Source organism: Muscardinus avellanarius (genome assembly GCF_963383645.1).
Source record: "Muscardinus avellanarius genome assembly, chromosome: 12".
Taxonomy (NCBI): Eukaryota; Metazoa; Chordata; class Mammalia; order Rodentia; family Gliridae; genus Muscardinus; species Muscardinus avellanarius.
The window spans coordinates 107,966,463-107,981,818 of record NC_137798.1 but is presented as its reverse complement, the minus strand read 5'-3'; positions in this window follow the sequence as shown (position 1 = coordinate 107,981,818).

Genomic DNA, 15,356 nt, shown 5'->3' with positions numbered 1-15,356 from the left:
TATGTACATGGGCAATGTTGCACAAAAACCCATATTGCAATGAGCACATGTCAGGAAACAAACTTACAAACTTTATAATAAAAATTAGAACTCTCTTAATCCTCTATACAGTGTGTGGTTCAATACTGGATGTGCTACAAACATGAGTTGCACAGCATATTGCACTATAAAGAATCTGGATAGAGAGGATTAAAGATGGCAGAATGGAGGAAGGCGTGTGTTTTGGTGGCTGGGAAACGTGGAACTCCATCAGCAAAATGAGGTTCTTGGTGAGAGAAGAAAAGCAGTCAGACTCAAGAGAAAAAAGATGGTTGGAACATGCTTGATTGGAGACATCACAGAGAGCAGAGGAGGGAAGAGCTCCACGTGCCTCCTCTGAGGAGCAGGGAGCAGAAGCGGGCACCAGAGTGATGAGCCCTTGCAGGAGCCACAAGGTGCCGGAATCCAGCATCTCACCCACACCAACTCCAGCAAAGAAACTAAATCCTGTGGAGCCAGAGGGTGCAGAGAACTAATACGCAAAGCAATGCTTTCTCTTCTCCATGCTTGAAAACATCATGAACACTCTGCAGACGTCCTAACAAAACCACACAGTGAGCTCCTGCAGCTGCTGCTAAACTCCCCTGGACTGAGAAATGACGGGCTCTTCCTGAAGGGACCTGAGGTAACCTGGGACCTAGACCACAGGCTTCGCAATAATTGCAGGGTGGCAAAGGTCCAGATCTCCAACATAGCGGCTCAGATAGACATTTCCTCAACAAGACCACCAAGACACAGGAAATTAAAACAAGAATTAACAAGAGGGTTTGCATTAAACTAAATTGTTTCTGTTATGCAAAACAAGATACCAAAAGAGTCTAAAGAGAAGCCTACAGAATGGGAGATCTTTTCCCAGATGTTCCTCTGAGGAGGACTAATATCTAAAAGATACAAAGTACTTAAAAGACTAAACAATGAAAACCAATGATCCAATCAGGTACTGGACAATTGAATTACATGGATAGATCCCTCACAAAAGAAGAAACACAACTGGCCAATAAATATATGGAAAAATGTTCAATATTGCTAGCAATCAGGGAGATGCCAATCAAAACCACACTGAGAGCCATGTAACTTGAATTAGAATGAAAATAATCCAGAAAACAAACAACAGTGAGTTCTGGTGAGGACATAGGGAAACAGGAACACTCATACAGAGTGGGGAATTGCAAATGAGTCAGCTGCTATGGATATCTGCGTGGAGGATCCTCAGAGTACTAGGAATGGATCCACCGTAAGATCCAGCTCTACCATTCCTGGGTATCTACCAAAGTGACTGAAATTAGAACATTGCAGTAATTCATGCATATACTTTTATAATAGCACAAGCTGCAATAATCAAAGCATGTATCCAACCTCGGTGTCCATCAACAGGTGAATGGATTGCAAAAGCATAGGATATACACAGAAAATTTACTTAGCAATAACAAAAACAACAAAATTATGTCATTTTCAGAAAAATGCGTGGACTGGTATATATCATGTGGAGTGAGAATGGCCAGTCATAGAATGTGGAGAGTCCTGTGTCTTCTCTCCTCTGTGCAAGTTATGGAGTCATAAGATACAAATCAGACTTTAGATAATGAAGAAGAAAGCCCAGTGGATGAAGGAGTCCTCTGGGGAGGGATCGGGGATTCAAGTCCACCAACGTTATGTCAAGAAACATTAGTTGAATAATTATCAATTATAACGTACATATGTGTGTATACCAATTGCCATTATGCCTATGGACCTTAATTAAATAACATAAATCATTGTGTACATATATATGTGTACCAACGGCCACCCACATACCGTGTATGGGCAAGGGGAGGGAGGGAGGTGGACAGGGAGAAGTCAGCAAGTGTTGTTTAATGGATGTCCCTATTACTCTGGACCACGTTAGGATGTGAGACTGTGATTCAACAATAATTTGTAGGTTTAAATTAAAACATCAACTTTGTGAACTTGGAAAGATAAGGACTTGTCAGCATTCCAGCCTGCCTTCTTCCTTCCGCCCTCCATCCTCCTTTCCCACACGCACTCCTGTCCCCCTCTTGATCTGTCTCGACTCTGCCTCTGGATGAGTATCTGCAGATACTTAGGTTCCCGTGAGCGGACTGCTCAGAGGGTAGGGGCATCAGTGCGAGAACAGCCGCGCGCTTCTTTATATTTCATTTAATGGTGTGTGATGGTGCATGATGGTGGACACTGTGTGATCAAGTCAGGCTAATAAGCATGCCTCCCTCCCATTTATTCTCTCCCATTCTGTGCTACTGACCTTTAGAAGCCTCTCTTCTGGGCATTTGCATATCTTCATTACCTATACTCATCCCGGTGTTCAGTGAACGCACAGTTCCTCCCTCCTACTCACCTGCACAGACCCACCGGCTGATGGGGTCACACACTGCCTTCATCTGATGGCCACACAGTGTAGAATCTCCATTCTGTTCTCTGCATCTGTGAGATCAACCTGCTCTACTCCACAAATGAATGCCATCATGGAGGATCGCATCCTGAGCTCATCGGGTGATTGTCTAGGGGACCGTGGAGGAAGCCCGGTCTTCATGATATGGGACGATCGCTCTGCCGGTTCTGATCTGAATCTTGGAAGGACTAGAGAGGTGGAGGCTTTCTTCACATACCAATGGGCATCGTTAATTTGCTTTCAAGAAATGTCTTCTCATGTCTTCTACCCATCTTTAATCTGAGTGTTTGACTCACTGGGGAAGTTAGTGTGAATCCAGGCATAGATACTCATAGGAGCTCCTGCTTCCGTGGCCCCAGGTGAGGTTGTGAGTGACGGCTTCCTGAGTGATCCTCAGCAACTGGAAGCACTCAAAGACCACGAAGCCTGCTTGTATAAAATGTGGCAGATCCATCCTTAGAAAGGCCTCCATCGTGGACATGAAGGCTTTCCTGACTCCATACACGGTGGTGAGCCCCAACGCTTAAGAAAGTGAAGGATGCCAAACACATGAAACAGCCCTATGAATTCTACAATTCATACACTAATTAAGTCATCATCAGGTAAGAGTTCAGTGGTCATGTATAAGGGGGTAAGTGGAGGGAGAAATCAGGGCCAAGAGTGGAACTAGGAGGTCCATGTGTTCAGTGTCAGGGTCTGTGATGTCTGCACAGGAGTGAAAATGAGCTCGTGCTTAGCACTCTCACTACGGAACACTTAAGCTATGACAGCCACAGCCCCCTGAGTGGGTGACACAGGTGAGTCTGGCTGATGTAAGGCAGACCCTTGCGTGTGACTCCCTGATGCCTAAAAACATGAGCATGAGCCTGGCGTCCAAGCACTCTCAGGAGAACACAGGGTCATGAACATCTCACTCGCTCACTACAGGAGGGTTCTGCAAACATCGCGAGGCAGGTCTCTATCAGGATTCTGGGCCAGGGCAGCACAGCCTGAGACCCAGAAACACTGCACAATGTATCCATGCTTTTGAGCTGAATTTCACACCTCAGAAAGGAATTGATACTGCTATCCCTATGAAGTTACGTCAGTGCCAGGGAAAATTACAGGAGGCCATTGGTGCGATGTACACACGGAAGTGTAACTTTCACTTATCGAGCAAAAATGGCTTTATTGAAAATATGACGGATCTTAAAAACTATTATGTAAAATTACATTTAGGCTGCGTTTCTGTCATGGAAGCTGGCTCTAATGACATTATTTTGGTGAGGAGTCAGTGGGCGAACTACCCCAGGGCACTTACAGTCACCATGTCCTCTACCCTGACTGAGTCGTCCTCACCAGAGCCTGCTATATGGCAGGAGGACATGCAAATAGGGCTGCCCTCTGCTGATGAAAACCAGCCCAGCCCTAACCCTGCAGCTCTGGGACAGAAGCCCAGCCCTGCACCCAGGGGACCCCAGTCAGGGATCAGGACTGCACACGGAGGACCCACCATGGAGTTTGGGCTGAGCTGGGTTCTCCTTGTTGCTGTGTTGAAAGGTAATTCATGGGGAATGGGAGACGCTGAGTGTGAGTGGACGGGAGTGAGAGACACAGTGGACTGTGGCAGTTTCCTGAGCAGGATTCTCTGTGTTTGCAGGTGTCCAATGTGAGGAGCAGGTGGTGGAATCTGGAGGAGGCCTGGTGCCACCTGGAGGGTCTCTGAAACTCTCCTGCCTGGCTTCTGGATTCACCTTCAGTAACTATGGCATGCACTGGGTCCGCCAGGCTCCAGGCAAGGGACTGGAGTGGGTCTCTTACATTAGTAGTAGTAGCAGTACCATAAACTACTCACAGTCTGTGAAGGGCCGCTTCACCATCTCCAGAGACAACTCCAGGAACACGTTGTACCTGCAAATGAGCAGCCTGAGACCTGAGGACACGGCCCTGTATTACTGTGCAAGAGACACAGTGTGGGGACCTCAGTGTGAGCCCAGACACAAACCTCCTGCAGGGACACAGAGCTTCTCCAGAGGGTGCTGAGGTCACACTAAGCAAGTGATCATCTATTGGGCAAAAATTCTAAGTGTATTTGTTTGTGTGTGTGTGTGTGTGTGTGTGTGTGTGTGTGTGTGTGTGTGTTTACAGGGAGTTTAACCAAGAGAAATTCTACCAATCAATAACACACCCTTTATAGTTTTTCTTTTGAAACACAGTCATCCTAGTTTGCTGAGAGTGTTGCTAAATTGCTGTGGTGATTTCAAGTCTGCCACCCTCCATTCTCATTGTCCCAATTTTGGGGTTACAGGCATGCACCACCATGCCAGGCTCAAGGGCGTGATTTGATGAGTCTGAATATGTCACATATATGTCAAGCGAGGTGATGCAGGCAACAGGAAGTCGGTGTTTGGATGGTGTGTAGGGCCTCTTTGCAGGTCCCGCGGTCCTCCTCAGGCCATGCGTAGACCCGCAAACCCAAGACAACCATGAACCCATCCCATGTCCACCATGGAGGGGAGGCTGGAGCTATGATGACCAGACTAGGCAGCAGACACATGAACTTACCTGCAGTTCTTGTATCCTGGAGCCTCCAGTTTTAAAGAAGAGTTGTCTCTCCATGGAGCACATCTGCCCAGGGGAGGCAATGTCAGGAGAAAAGACACACCCTGCCAGGAGAGCTGGCTGGAGGAGCCAGGCAGACACTGTCCCAAGTCTACAATCTGCTGCAAGCAGATGCTAAATCTCCTGCCCCCAGCAGTCACCCTGTGCAGGATCCCATGGCTCTGCTCTGTAAGGACCTGCTGGGATGTGGTTCTAGGTTGACCTCCCCTGTGTTAGGGGGCAATGTTGGCCATACTGACCTGGGATGGCTGAGGAAAACTGACTCTCTGTGGTTCAGAGGGCCCCTCTATCATGTGGAGGGTTCTCAGGTGTTGGGAGAACAGAGGGACCCATCTTGCAGACAGAGTCCATGACCTCATAGATGGGTGATCTATTCCTCTAAAGACACAGGAAGTCTCAGAGCCAGGTTGCAGTCAGCATGGCAACACACACACGTACACACACGCATGTGGACACACACAAATGTGCACACAAATACTCGCACCTACACGCACGCACATAGGTGCACATGCGCGTGCACACACACACGTGCGCGCATGCGACAAGTGCAGACACACACGCACACACACGCACACAGGCACACACACATGTGTGAGCATGCACACACACACACACATACACAAGCACTGCTGTGGCAGAAGTAAAAAAGTGATCTGGAAAGATAAACTTATGGATATAATGCATAAAATATGAAATTACTAGCATTCCACCAATAGTAACTGAAATGAAAGCTCAGGATAAACAAAGAAGGCACATAGGCTGCACCTCATCTAAGTTAAACACTTTCAAATGACTGTAAGGATACAAATGAAAATCTTCAGACTAAGAATAATTATTTGCAAATCATTTGACCACCAAAATAAGTGTACCCACAATATAATTAAAATCTTCATTATAGAACAGGGAAATTTATAAAACAAGCAAAGTTTGTGTAAACATTCCATCCCAGAGGATATGCACAAAAACCCACACTGCATTTTCTCTGCCACTAGAAATATCATATCAAGACATCAGTGCACATTTCACATTATACAATGCCTCAAAATAAAAGGAAAACCAATCAATCCAGTGTTGGAGAACATACCGGAACATGGAGCCTGCACCAGGCTACATGGAGTACCAAATGAAGCTACTAGAAACTGGCCCTCACTTCACAGACCAGGCAACCCTAGGGGAGGCAGAGTTGTCTGCTCAGGACGGCCCCTGGGCTGTGGCCTTGAGGGCTCTATGTGGTCCTCTTCCCCTTGCTCTCACACTTGATTCAGGCCTCCATGGTGTGGGAGCCCCCCTCTCCTGACATCATCTCTCGGCTCCACTGATGTAAACTGGCTTAACATGGACTGACACTATGAAATCTCCAGAACTCTGAGCAAATACATTTCCTGTCTCTCAGCTGCTATTGTGGGTTTTGGGGAGACACCGCAGTGAGGATGCTACCAGAGCACCACTCTATTGCCTATTGCCATCATATTTATTACAAGGAGCCACAAACCAGGCCAAAACTTTAGAAGAGTGTTTGTTAATATCAGCTAAACACAGAAGTTCATGATCTGCAGTTTGTAGATCTGCAATCCATAAAAACACAATTCAGTGAAACTGGATGAACCTATAACAAAAAATTATCTCCCTTTAGATCCATAGTGTTTCTAATTTGATATTATAGCATTTGAAGGCAAATGGACGAAACTAGAGAATATTATGCCAAGTGAGGCCAGCCAGTCTCAGAATGGCAAGAGATGAATGTACTCTCTCATATGCAGAAGCCAGAGAAAAAGTAAGAAACAAAAAGAACTTTCGGTACTTGAGAAGAGTGACCAGAAGAATCGTGGGTAATGACATGGAGAGAGTGGGGGGGAGAAAGAGCAGACAAAAGAAATAGTTCATTGCGTGATGCCCATGTGTGAAGGTGTCTCTCAAAATCACTGTCAGGTAAAGAAGTAGTCAAAAGGAAAAGACACCAAGACGGGCGTGCACACTCGTTTGTAAGACTTTGATCCTCACGATAATATATAACTACAATCTACCAATAAAAACATAAAATACTACATTGAAATCCAGGAGAAGAGTGAAGAGCCCCAGCGATGCGTCACCAGCTGCATCACCAGAATCCTCCCCAGATGACCCCATCCAGTGGTCAGCACTGAAAACCAAGGACACACCATGGAGTTTGGCTGAACTGGGTTTTCCTTGTTGCTGTTTTACATTTCAGTTTCTTGGAAACAAGAGATGTTGAATGTGGGTATACATGAGTGAGACACACAAGGGTTGTGTGGCAGACTCCTGGCCAGGATGTCTCTATGTTTACAGCTCTGAGGTGCAGCCGGCAGAGTCCAGCGGAGACTATGTGCACCCTGAGGATCCCTGAGATTGTCCTGTGGGGCCTAGAGATTCACCTGCAGTGATTATTACATGCTCCAGCCCTACCAGGATCCAGGGATGTGGAAGAGGCATATCTGTGAAGGGATGATTCCCCATCTCCAAGACAACTCCAAGGACACGCTGCACCTGCAAATGAGCACCCTGAGAGCTGAGGACATGGCCATGTGTTACTGTGCAAAGACACGGTGAGGGGACCTCAGTGTGTGGATCTCAGTGTGTGCCGAGACACTAAACTCCCTGCAGAGGCTCCCAGCAACAGGAGGGCACTCTCAGATCCTGCTGGTTCTGATGGGAACCAGCAGGGGTACTCAGTCCACAGGGGAACTGAAAACCAGCATCAGGGCTGACAAAGACCAGAAGGGGTGCTCAGGATCAGCAGGAGGCACTCAGAATATATCCAGGAGACCCCGAGACCTTCAGGAGCATGGGAGACAAGCAGGGGCTTCCCAGGACATGCAGGTGGTGCTTCTGATCAAAGAAAAGGAAATAGGTGCACACCAAGTTTACTGGATTTATTTTCTCATATGTTTATTGTGTTTCCTGTTTAGCAATAATCCCCAGAGCGTTCTGTTGCTGGCTCTGTGTGAAAGTGTCTGAATTTTTTTAAAAAAATGTAATAGAAACAATTTGAAATGGATTTGTAACATCATCCTTAATCCCATAACATCAAAGATAAACTACTGAAAAAATCTTGTCTAGAGTCCCTACAATTGAATGTTCCCAAAATATCATTATCTCAAAAATATATTTCCTGACAAATAAATTCAAATCATTAAAAGGCAATAGTTACACCATGCCTTATAAAGCATATTAATTTATGAAGCATAAGGATATACCAGAATTCTCAGTATGATACTTTAAAAATGATATTAGATCATAAAGCCACACGCATGTTTACTAGAGTAGACACTCAGGTATAATAATCACTCACACGCTGGTTTAGCATGGTTGAGAAGATGACATCTTTGCGAAAAAATAGTTAAAAATAAATGTTCGTTGTTTTGTATTGTTGACTGTGTGCACACAGCTTAGAAACTGTGGTCTCCTAACATACAGTACCAAGCAACCTAAGTCTGTGGTGAAAGGCATCAAAGATGAGAAGAGGTCGTCCCAGCAAGTCCAATAGCATAAAGAGCAAGATCAGAGGAGCTTCATGTTCTAAAAATGCAGGTGCCCACAAGCAAAATCATATACTGAGTAGGTTTGGAACATTCAGAAGATCTTTAAAATATTTTTACATGGGCAGTGCTTACACACTTAGTCATTATGTTGATGGGCTTGCCAGAGAACCATGTTGCAAAACTTGCATAATGTTAAGTAAGAAGAATTGACTCAAAGCCTCTATACAGTTGATACTTCTATATTTGAAGGGTTACAAAAATAAAATATAGCGTAATGAACTGTGAACAAAATAGTATAATAGATGAAAATAGGGGGAAAATAAAATATCAACCAAGAAACCATTCTCTGTGAGGGCAGATAATGAGCAATTATCTTATTCTCTCAAGAACTCGAAAAGAACAATAGAAGAAGCATTTCTCAATATACATAATCTCTCATATGTAATATCAAACTTCTTATTGTGAAATTGACCGATGGCATTTAAAGTCCTTGTCTTTCAGGAATGTCACTTATTCAAGAGCATCCTTCCCTATGATCCACTATATGAGAACCATTCATCGCAATGCATTCCACACATCGTAGGCCAATGTTATTCCTGCTAACACCATGGTACACTAATGAGAAAGCAGGTCCATCAGCTGAGAACCTTTGAGGGCCCTGTTGCAAATCCCTGAGGTCTTTCCTTGTGAACTTGAGTGTCCTGCTCTGCCCTTGCTTGAGGCTCTCACAGGATCTTCTCTGAATCTAGAGAACTGAGCTCATTCCATAAGCTGAGCTCTACTTCTTAGTCTTGTTTGCTGACCTTGGAATCAAAGTCTCAGTGACACACACCAGTGAACACAGCAAGGCTTTAACTGTTGCAGAGATGGAGTTTCAGATCAACACAACAATTAGAGAACACTCATCAGGAAATAATTAAAATGATTAAAGTCCACGTGATCTTGGAGTTCACAGTGGCCAGTCTGGACGTGCTCGTGCCCTTGGGTCGTCCTGGAAATCTCCGGCCATTATTTATGCAGTGCTGAGGGCACTGTGCTGGAGGGACTCTCCTGGGCCTGATCTCATGGGTCCTGTTCCCAGTGCAGATGCAGAGGGGCTGGGGTCATGCTCTCAGCTGTCCCTGACTGCACAGAGATGCCGCAAGCCTCTCTCCTCATGGGAGAGCAGAGTAGAGTCAGCGTGCAGTCTTCTGTGGCCGCTCACCTGACTGGGCTAGAGGACAAGTGTGGCTATCCATTCACATTCCTGGAGGACACATACATGGCAAACATACAGAGCACCAAGTGCTGTTACACAGTAAGGGGAATGGACCATCCACTGTCCACTGTGTTGGTAGATATCCAGCACTCTCTGCCCATCTCAGTGACCAGCAGGACACTAAGGAACAGGATGAGACTGTCCCAGGCAGTCTTCTCTCAACTTCCTGAGAGCAGGAGGAAAGGCGTCTGCTGGTCTCTTCTCCTATCCCCTGGGAGAGCCTCCTCAGGTCCTGGGGACCACCCAAGGGCAGGTCAGCATCTGCTGGAAGGGGCCTCACAGTCCTGACTCTCTTCAAAGCACAAGGCTCTACTGAGCACGTGTGACCTGAGGAGCCTGGTGCTGGGGGCAGGTGGGCAAGGGGAGCAGATGTGGAAGCCATGCACAAGCGCTCATGAGCTGTTCCTCACAGACTTCCTCCCTCCCGACCAGAGGCCTGAGTCCTCCCACCAGTGTCAGGCCCCAGCTGAGGGCAATGCAAATATCCTCCAGCTGCACCTGCTACTGGGTTGAAAAGCCCAGCCTTGGCAGGCCGTGATCCTGTGCCACCATGGACATGCTATGTTCCACGGTCCTGATGCTGACAGCCCCTGCCTGTGAGTGCTCTGGGACAGGGCTCCCTCAGTGCTAAAGGCTCCTGTGCACTTCCTGAGCCTCTTCACCTCCTTCTTGTGTCTCCACAGGAGTCCTGTCTCAGGTCACACTGAAGGAGTCTGGTCCTGGGCTGGTGAAACCCACCAAGACCCTCAGGCTCACCTGCTCCTGCTCTGGGTTTTCTCTGGGCACTTCAGGTGTGGGTGTGAGCTGGATCTGTCAGCCCCCAGAAAAGGCCCCAGAGTGGCTGCCATGCATCTATTGGGATGATGATACATTCTACAGCCCATTCCTGAAGAGCCGGCTCACAATCTAACTGGACACCCCCAACAACCAGGTGTTCCTCACCATGACCAGCGTGGGCCCTGCAGACACAGACACGTGTTACTGTGCCAGGACAGCATAGAGAGAGGCACAGCCTGGTGTCCTCCTGCACAAGATCTCAGCTGGCCTCAGCCTGCGCCTGCCACCTATGCAAAGCAGGGGAGCATGGACGATGTGCCCTTTCTAACAGCCTCTGGGGTTTCCTGTGCACCCAGGCTCAGAGTCTGTGCTTCTGTTCCTCCTGAATTCGACCTCACACATGCCCTGGGAGCAGCACTGTGATGCTCTGCTCTGCTTTCTGAAGGTCAACATGGAGGGAACCGGGGCCTGCCCCGATGGACCATTATAGGGAGCGACCCCTTCCATGGCCCAGTCCACACAGAGACAGAGCACAAACCACCAGAAGCAGGCCTTAATTAACACACTGGGTATGACGTTGGACAGGGTTAGGAACTAAAACTGCATGAGAGGTTTCAGATATACACATGCTGCGCTCAGCTGCAATGAAGAAAGTGCATGGAATTCAAGGTGAAGCAGTGATGTGACCTATGGCAGGATCACAGAGACTGTGTGTCTCCACATCCCGTGTTCTTGTTCCTGACCCTGGGCGGAGAGTCTGGTTTTCATTCACAGCTGTTCCTTCTCATAGCTGCTGCCGCTTTTCACACATGTTCCTAGTTGTCAATATTTCTATCTTTTCCTGAAGAGTGAGGCTATTTCTCCTTAGGCAAGAGGTGGGGGGGTTCTTGCAGAGTGTGGCTGCTTTCCTTTACTCCCTTCAGTTCCAGTGGGTTCCCACAGAGCATGTAGGGCGCAGCCTCGATGATAAAGAACCACAACTTGTTCTGTGCTGGTGAAACGCAGGTGGGGTTGGATTCCTTTCAGTGGAACTTCTTCAAGTTTTCATGCAGCACACGGTTGGTGGAGGATGGAGCTTCTTGACATATGTCTAAAATCTCAGGAAAATGCTTCAAGGGAAATGGGGACCCCTCACATGTATGGCCTCTCAGAGTTTCAAACTATAAGTCCTTTTCCACACGGTACTAAGTAATTCCACAAAGAGTCCCAATTTCCTATTGTACCAGTTTATTATCCTTTCAGTGCCTTGCCTGAGATTATTTTTACAATATCTCAAATATTTTAATATTAAGACATAGTTCATACACCAATTAATAACATGTGTTCTACCTCTCTGGACTGATGGGAAATTACATCAAGATCTGGAAGGTCGGGCTCCACTGAGACCTCTCACTCCCCCTGGCCTAGAACCTAACCTTCTTCTTACTGCCTTTGGTTCCATCCCATAGCCTGGAGCCCTCCCATGCAGCGAATGCAGACCAATAAACATAGGGTAACTCTGTTGACAGCAGCAGGCATTCCAGGATCCACTCACTTGAATGACACTTCCTGATGACCCTGTATGTCAGGCTGGAAGCCCACACAATGGCCACTTAGGAGGCAGAGGAGACAGGCATTTTCAAAGGCTGAAGGTACAGTGCTGGCCTGAGCGGCTTGCTTCCCAAACTCACCCCTCCCGACTTCTATCACTTCTTGGCAGCAGTGATTGGATCATTTAACATCCTGCGTCTGTTTATTCATTGAAATTCTTGATTCTTGTGTGTGTCAAGTCTCTTTTTCTTGTAGCATTAACTAGTTAACGAATTGTTTAAAATTTGATATTTTTACTTTGGTTTGGTGTCAGATTCAAAACCAGATATTTTGGAGATATGAACACGTCCAAGTGTGTAGCCTCTTCTTGTGTGATATTCAAAGCTGGAAGCGATCCAAGTATCCCGCAGCTTGCTCATATACCCTGTGGTGTGTCCATACCTAGAAATGCTATCCACCATGAAAACGAAGAATGTTCTGACTCGCTAAGAACAACATGGTGGGTTCACAATAGTCATGACAATTGAAACATCTCCCCCAAGAGATTAAACACAAATGAAAAATCCTAGAAATGAAACTAATTAAATTAATTTTAAGATGAATTTTAAAAGAAAACTGGGGAGAAGGGATTGAGTGGAAGTAGAACATAAAAGTGTAGAATTATCGGGAAAATCCACGTGTTCACCGTCTTAGGGCCTATGAGGCCTGCACAGGAGGGAACATCAGCAAACTCTGAGCAATATTCACTCTTATTTTGCCACATGTATGCAACGTCAATCATACATGTCTGAATCCATCTCTAACAAACAGATAAATCAACTGAGTGGGCCCAATGGAGAGGGAGACAGCAGCATGGGAAATCTCTGCCATCCCAGAAACACATCAGCATGAACCTGGCTCTCTGCACATTCAATATGTGACCTTGAGAATGCATGACAGGCATACCAGCTCTCAACAGGAGGGCTCTGAGACATCACTAGGTGGGCAACTCGATCCAGGAGCTGGTTCAAGGGGCAGCGTAGCCTAGTGGCCAGGAGCACGGATTCAGACATTGTGAAGCATCCTACCATACTTGTCATTCCAGAAACACTGCACAATTATTCATGTTTTTGAGCTGATTTTAACACCTAAAGAAGAAATAAAATTGACTACACCTACAGTTATCTCTCAACACGTAAAGATGAAATAAGAATTGTTACATATACACCGAATGAGTAGTTTTTCATAGTGTAACAGTGTGAGATGGAGGCGTGGGTTCTTGTTCTTAGCTATTTTTAGAAAAGATAGTGAGAACTGCTGCAAGCTTAAGCAATTTTTATTATTACAAACGCAGAAAGAAAAGGGACAGAAGACCACTACATCAGAGGACATAGTGGGGGTGACTTGAAAAGAAGACACTGAAGTTTTGATACCGAGCAGTTTTTATAAAGATTGTTATCTGCCATCCTTGCTTTAGCCAATAGTCTTCCTGACCCAACGAGTTGTAGATCCACCCATTTTCTGGGGCAAGCCTTTTGATGTGATTATGAGGATTCACTATAGTATCTTACATCCTACTTAACCAAAAGCTTTCTTCCTGCAAATGTGGGCCGCCCTGCTCTCTTGTGCAAGACCAAAATGTGTTACTTGTTGACAGAGCCAGGGGTCACATGGTATTTGCTCTCATCAAGGCCTGTATCATCCTTCTGCTCCTTGGACACTGTTGGCCTATCTGTTAGAAGTTATGTACTATGTAAAACTTGTCTTTGAAATATAAAGGCCCTGGGCTAAAACTCTTTTGAGTCCTTGCTAATCACATTTGGTGCCCAGAATTCTGCAGGTTAACAGCTGCCTGAGTGCCTGGCAGCAACCAGGCCTTGACTACCCTTTTTACATTTTGGAATTAGAATTAGTACCAGAGCAATTTTCCAGTATAGTTTGAAATTAGTACCAAAACCATTTCCCAAAACTGGCACACATCGTTTGCTTACGCATAAAATAAATATTTTAATAAAAATTTCATACACAATTTTAATAAACATAATTTAAGTCCATGCACATGAACGTACACTCTTCTAAGGAAAATAGCTTTTTGCTGACTGATATCAGTGAGGAGAATACCGCAGTACACCTAAATCTGATCAGAGACCCTCCCTGACTGAGTCGTCCTCAGCAGAGCTTGCTATATGGCAGGAGGACATGTAAATAGGGCCACCCTCTGCTGATTAAAACCAGCCCAGCCCTGACCCTGCAGCTCTGGCAGAGGAGCCCAGCCCTGCACCCAGGAGACCCCAGTGAGGGATCAGGACTGCACACGGAGGACCCACCATGGAGATTGGGCTGAGCTGGGTTCTCCTGGTTGCTGTCTTAAAAGGTAATTCATGGGGAACAGGAGACTCTGTGTGTGAGTGGATGAAAGTGAGAGACACAGTGGACTGTGGGAGTTTCCTGAGCAGGATTCTCTGTGTTTACAGGTATCCAGTGTGAGGTGCAGCTGGTGGAGTCCGGAGGAGGCCTGGTGCTGCCTGGGGATTCCTTGAGACTCTCCTGCCTGGCTTCTGGATTCACCTTCAGTGACTATGGCATGCACTGGGTCCACCAGGCTCCAGGGAAATGACGTGAGTGGGTTTCAACCATTAGTTATAATAGTGATTACATATACTATGCAGAGTCTGTGAAGGGCCGGTTCACCATCTCCAGAGACAACTCCAAGAGCACGCTGCACCTGCAAATGAGCCACCTGAGACCTGAGGACACGGCCCTGTATTACTGTGCAAGACACAGTGTGGGGCCTCAGTGTGAGCCCAGACACAAACCTCCTGCTGGGACACATAGGTCCTGCTGGGGGCGCTCATGACACACTCAGCAAGTGATCATTTCTCAGATTTAAGTTCTAAGGAGGTGTGTGTGTGTGTGTGTGTGTGTGTGCATTTGATATAGGGGAATTCTATCGCTGAGATAAACCCTTACCCATTTTTTTCAGATTTTTTTGAAATAGCCTTACTAGGTTGTTGAGAGGCTTGCTAATTTGGTGTGTTATGGTCCAAGAGTCGCCCTCTTACCCAAATAACAAAGAACACACCAAGGATGTAAATCACAAGCAGAGTTTATTGTGCTGCAGCTCTTACTGGCAGGCCAGGGTCAAGTCTCCTTCATAAGCCTAACTGCCATTCAGAGGAATTGTCCAGCAGCAACCAAAGGAATGCTTCCTTTTAGCCGGGCTAATGTTCAGCCTCTTAGAAAGCAGGCAAGTTGTCGGAGCTTG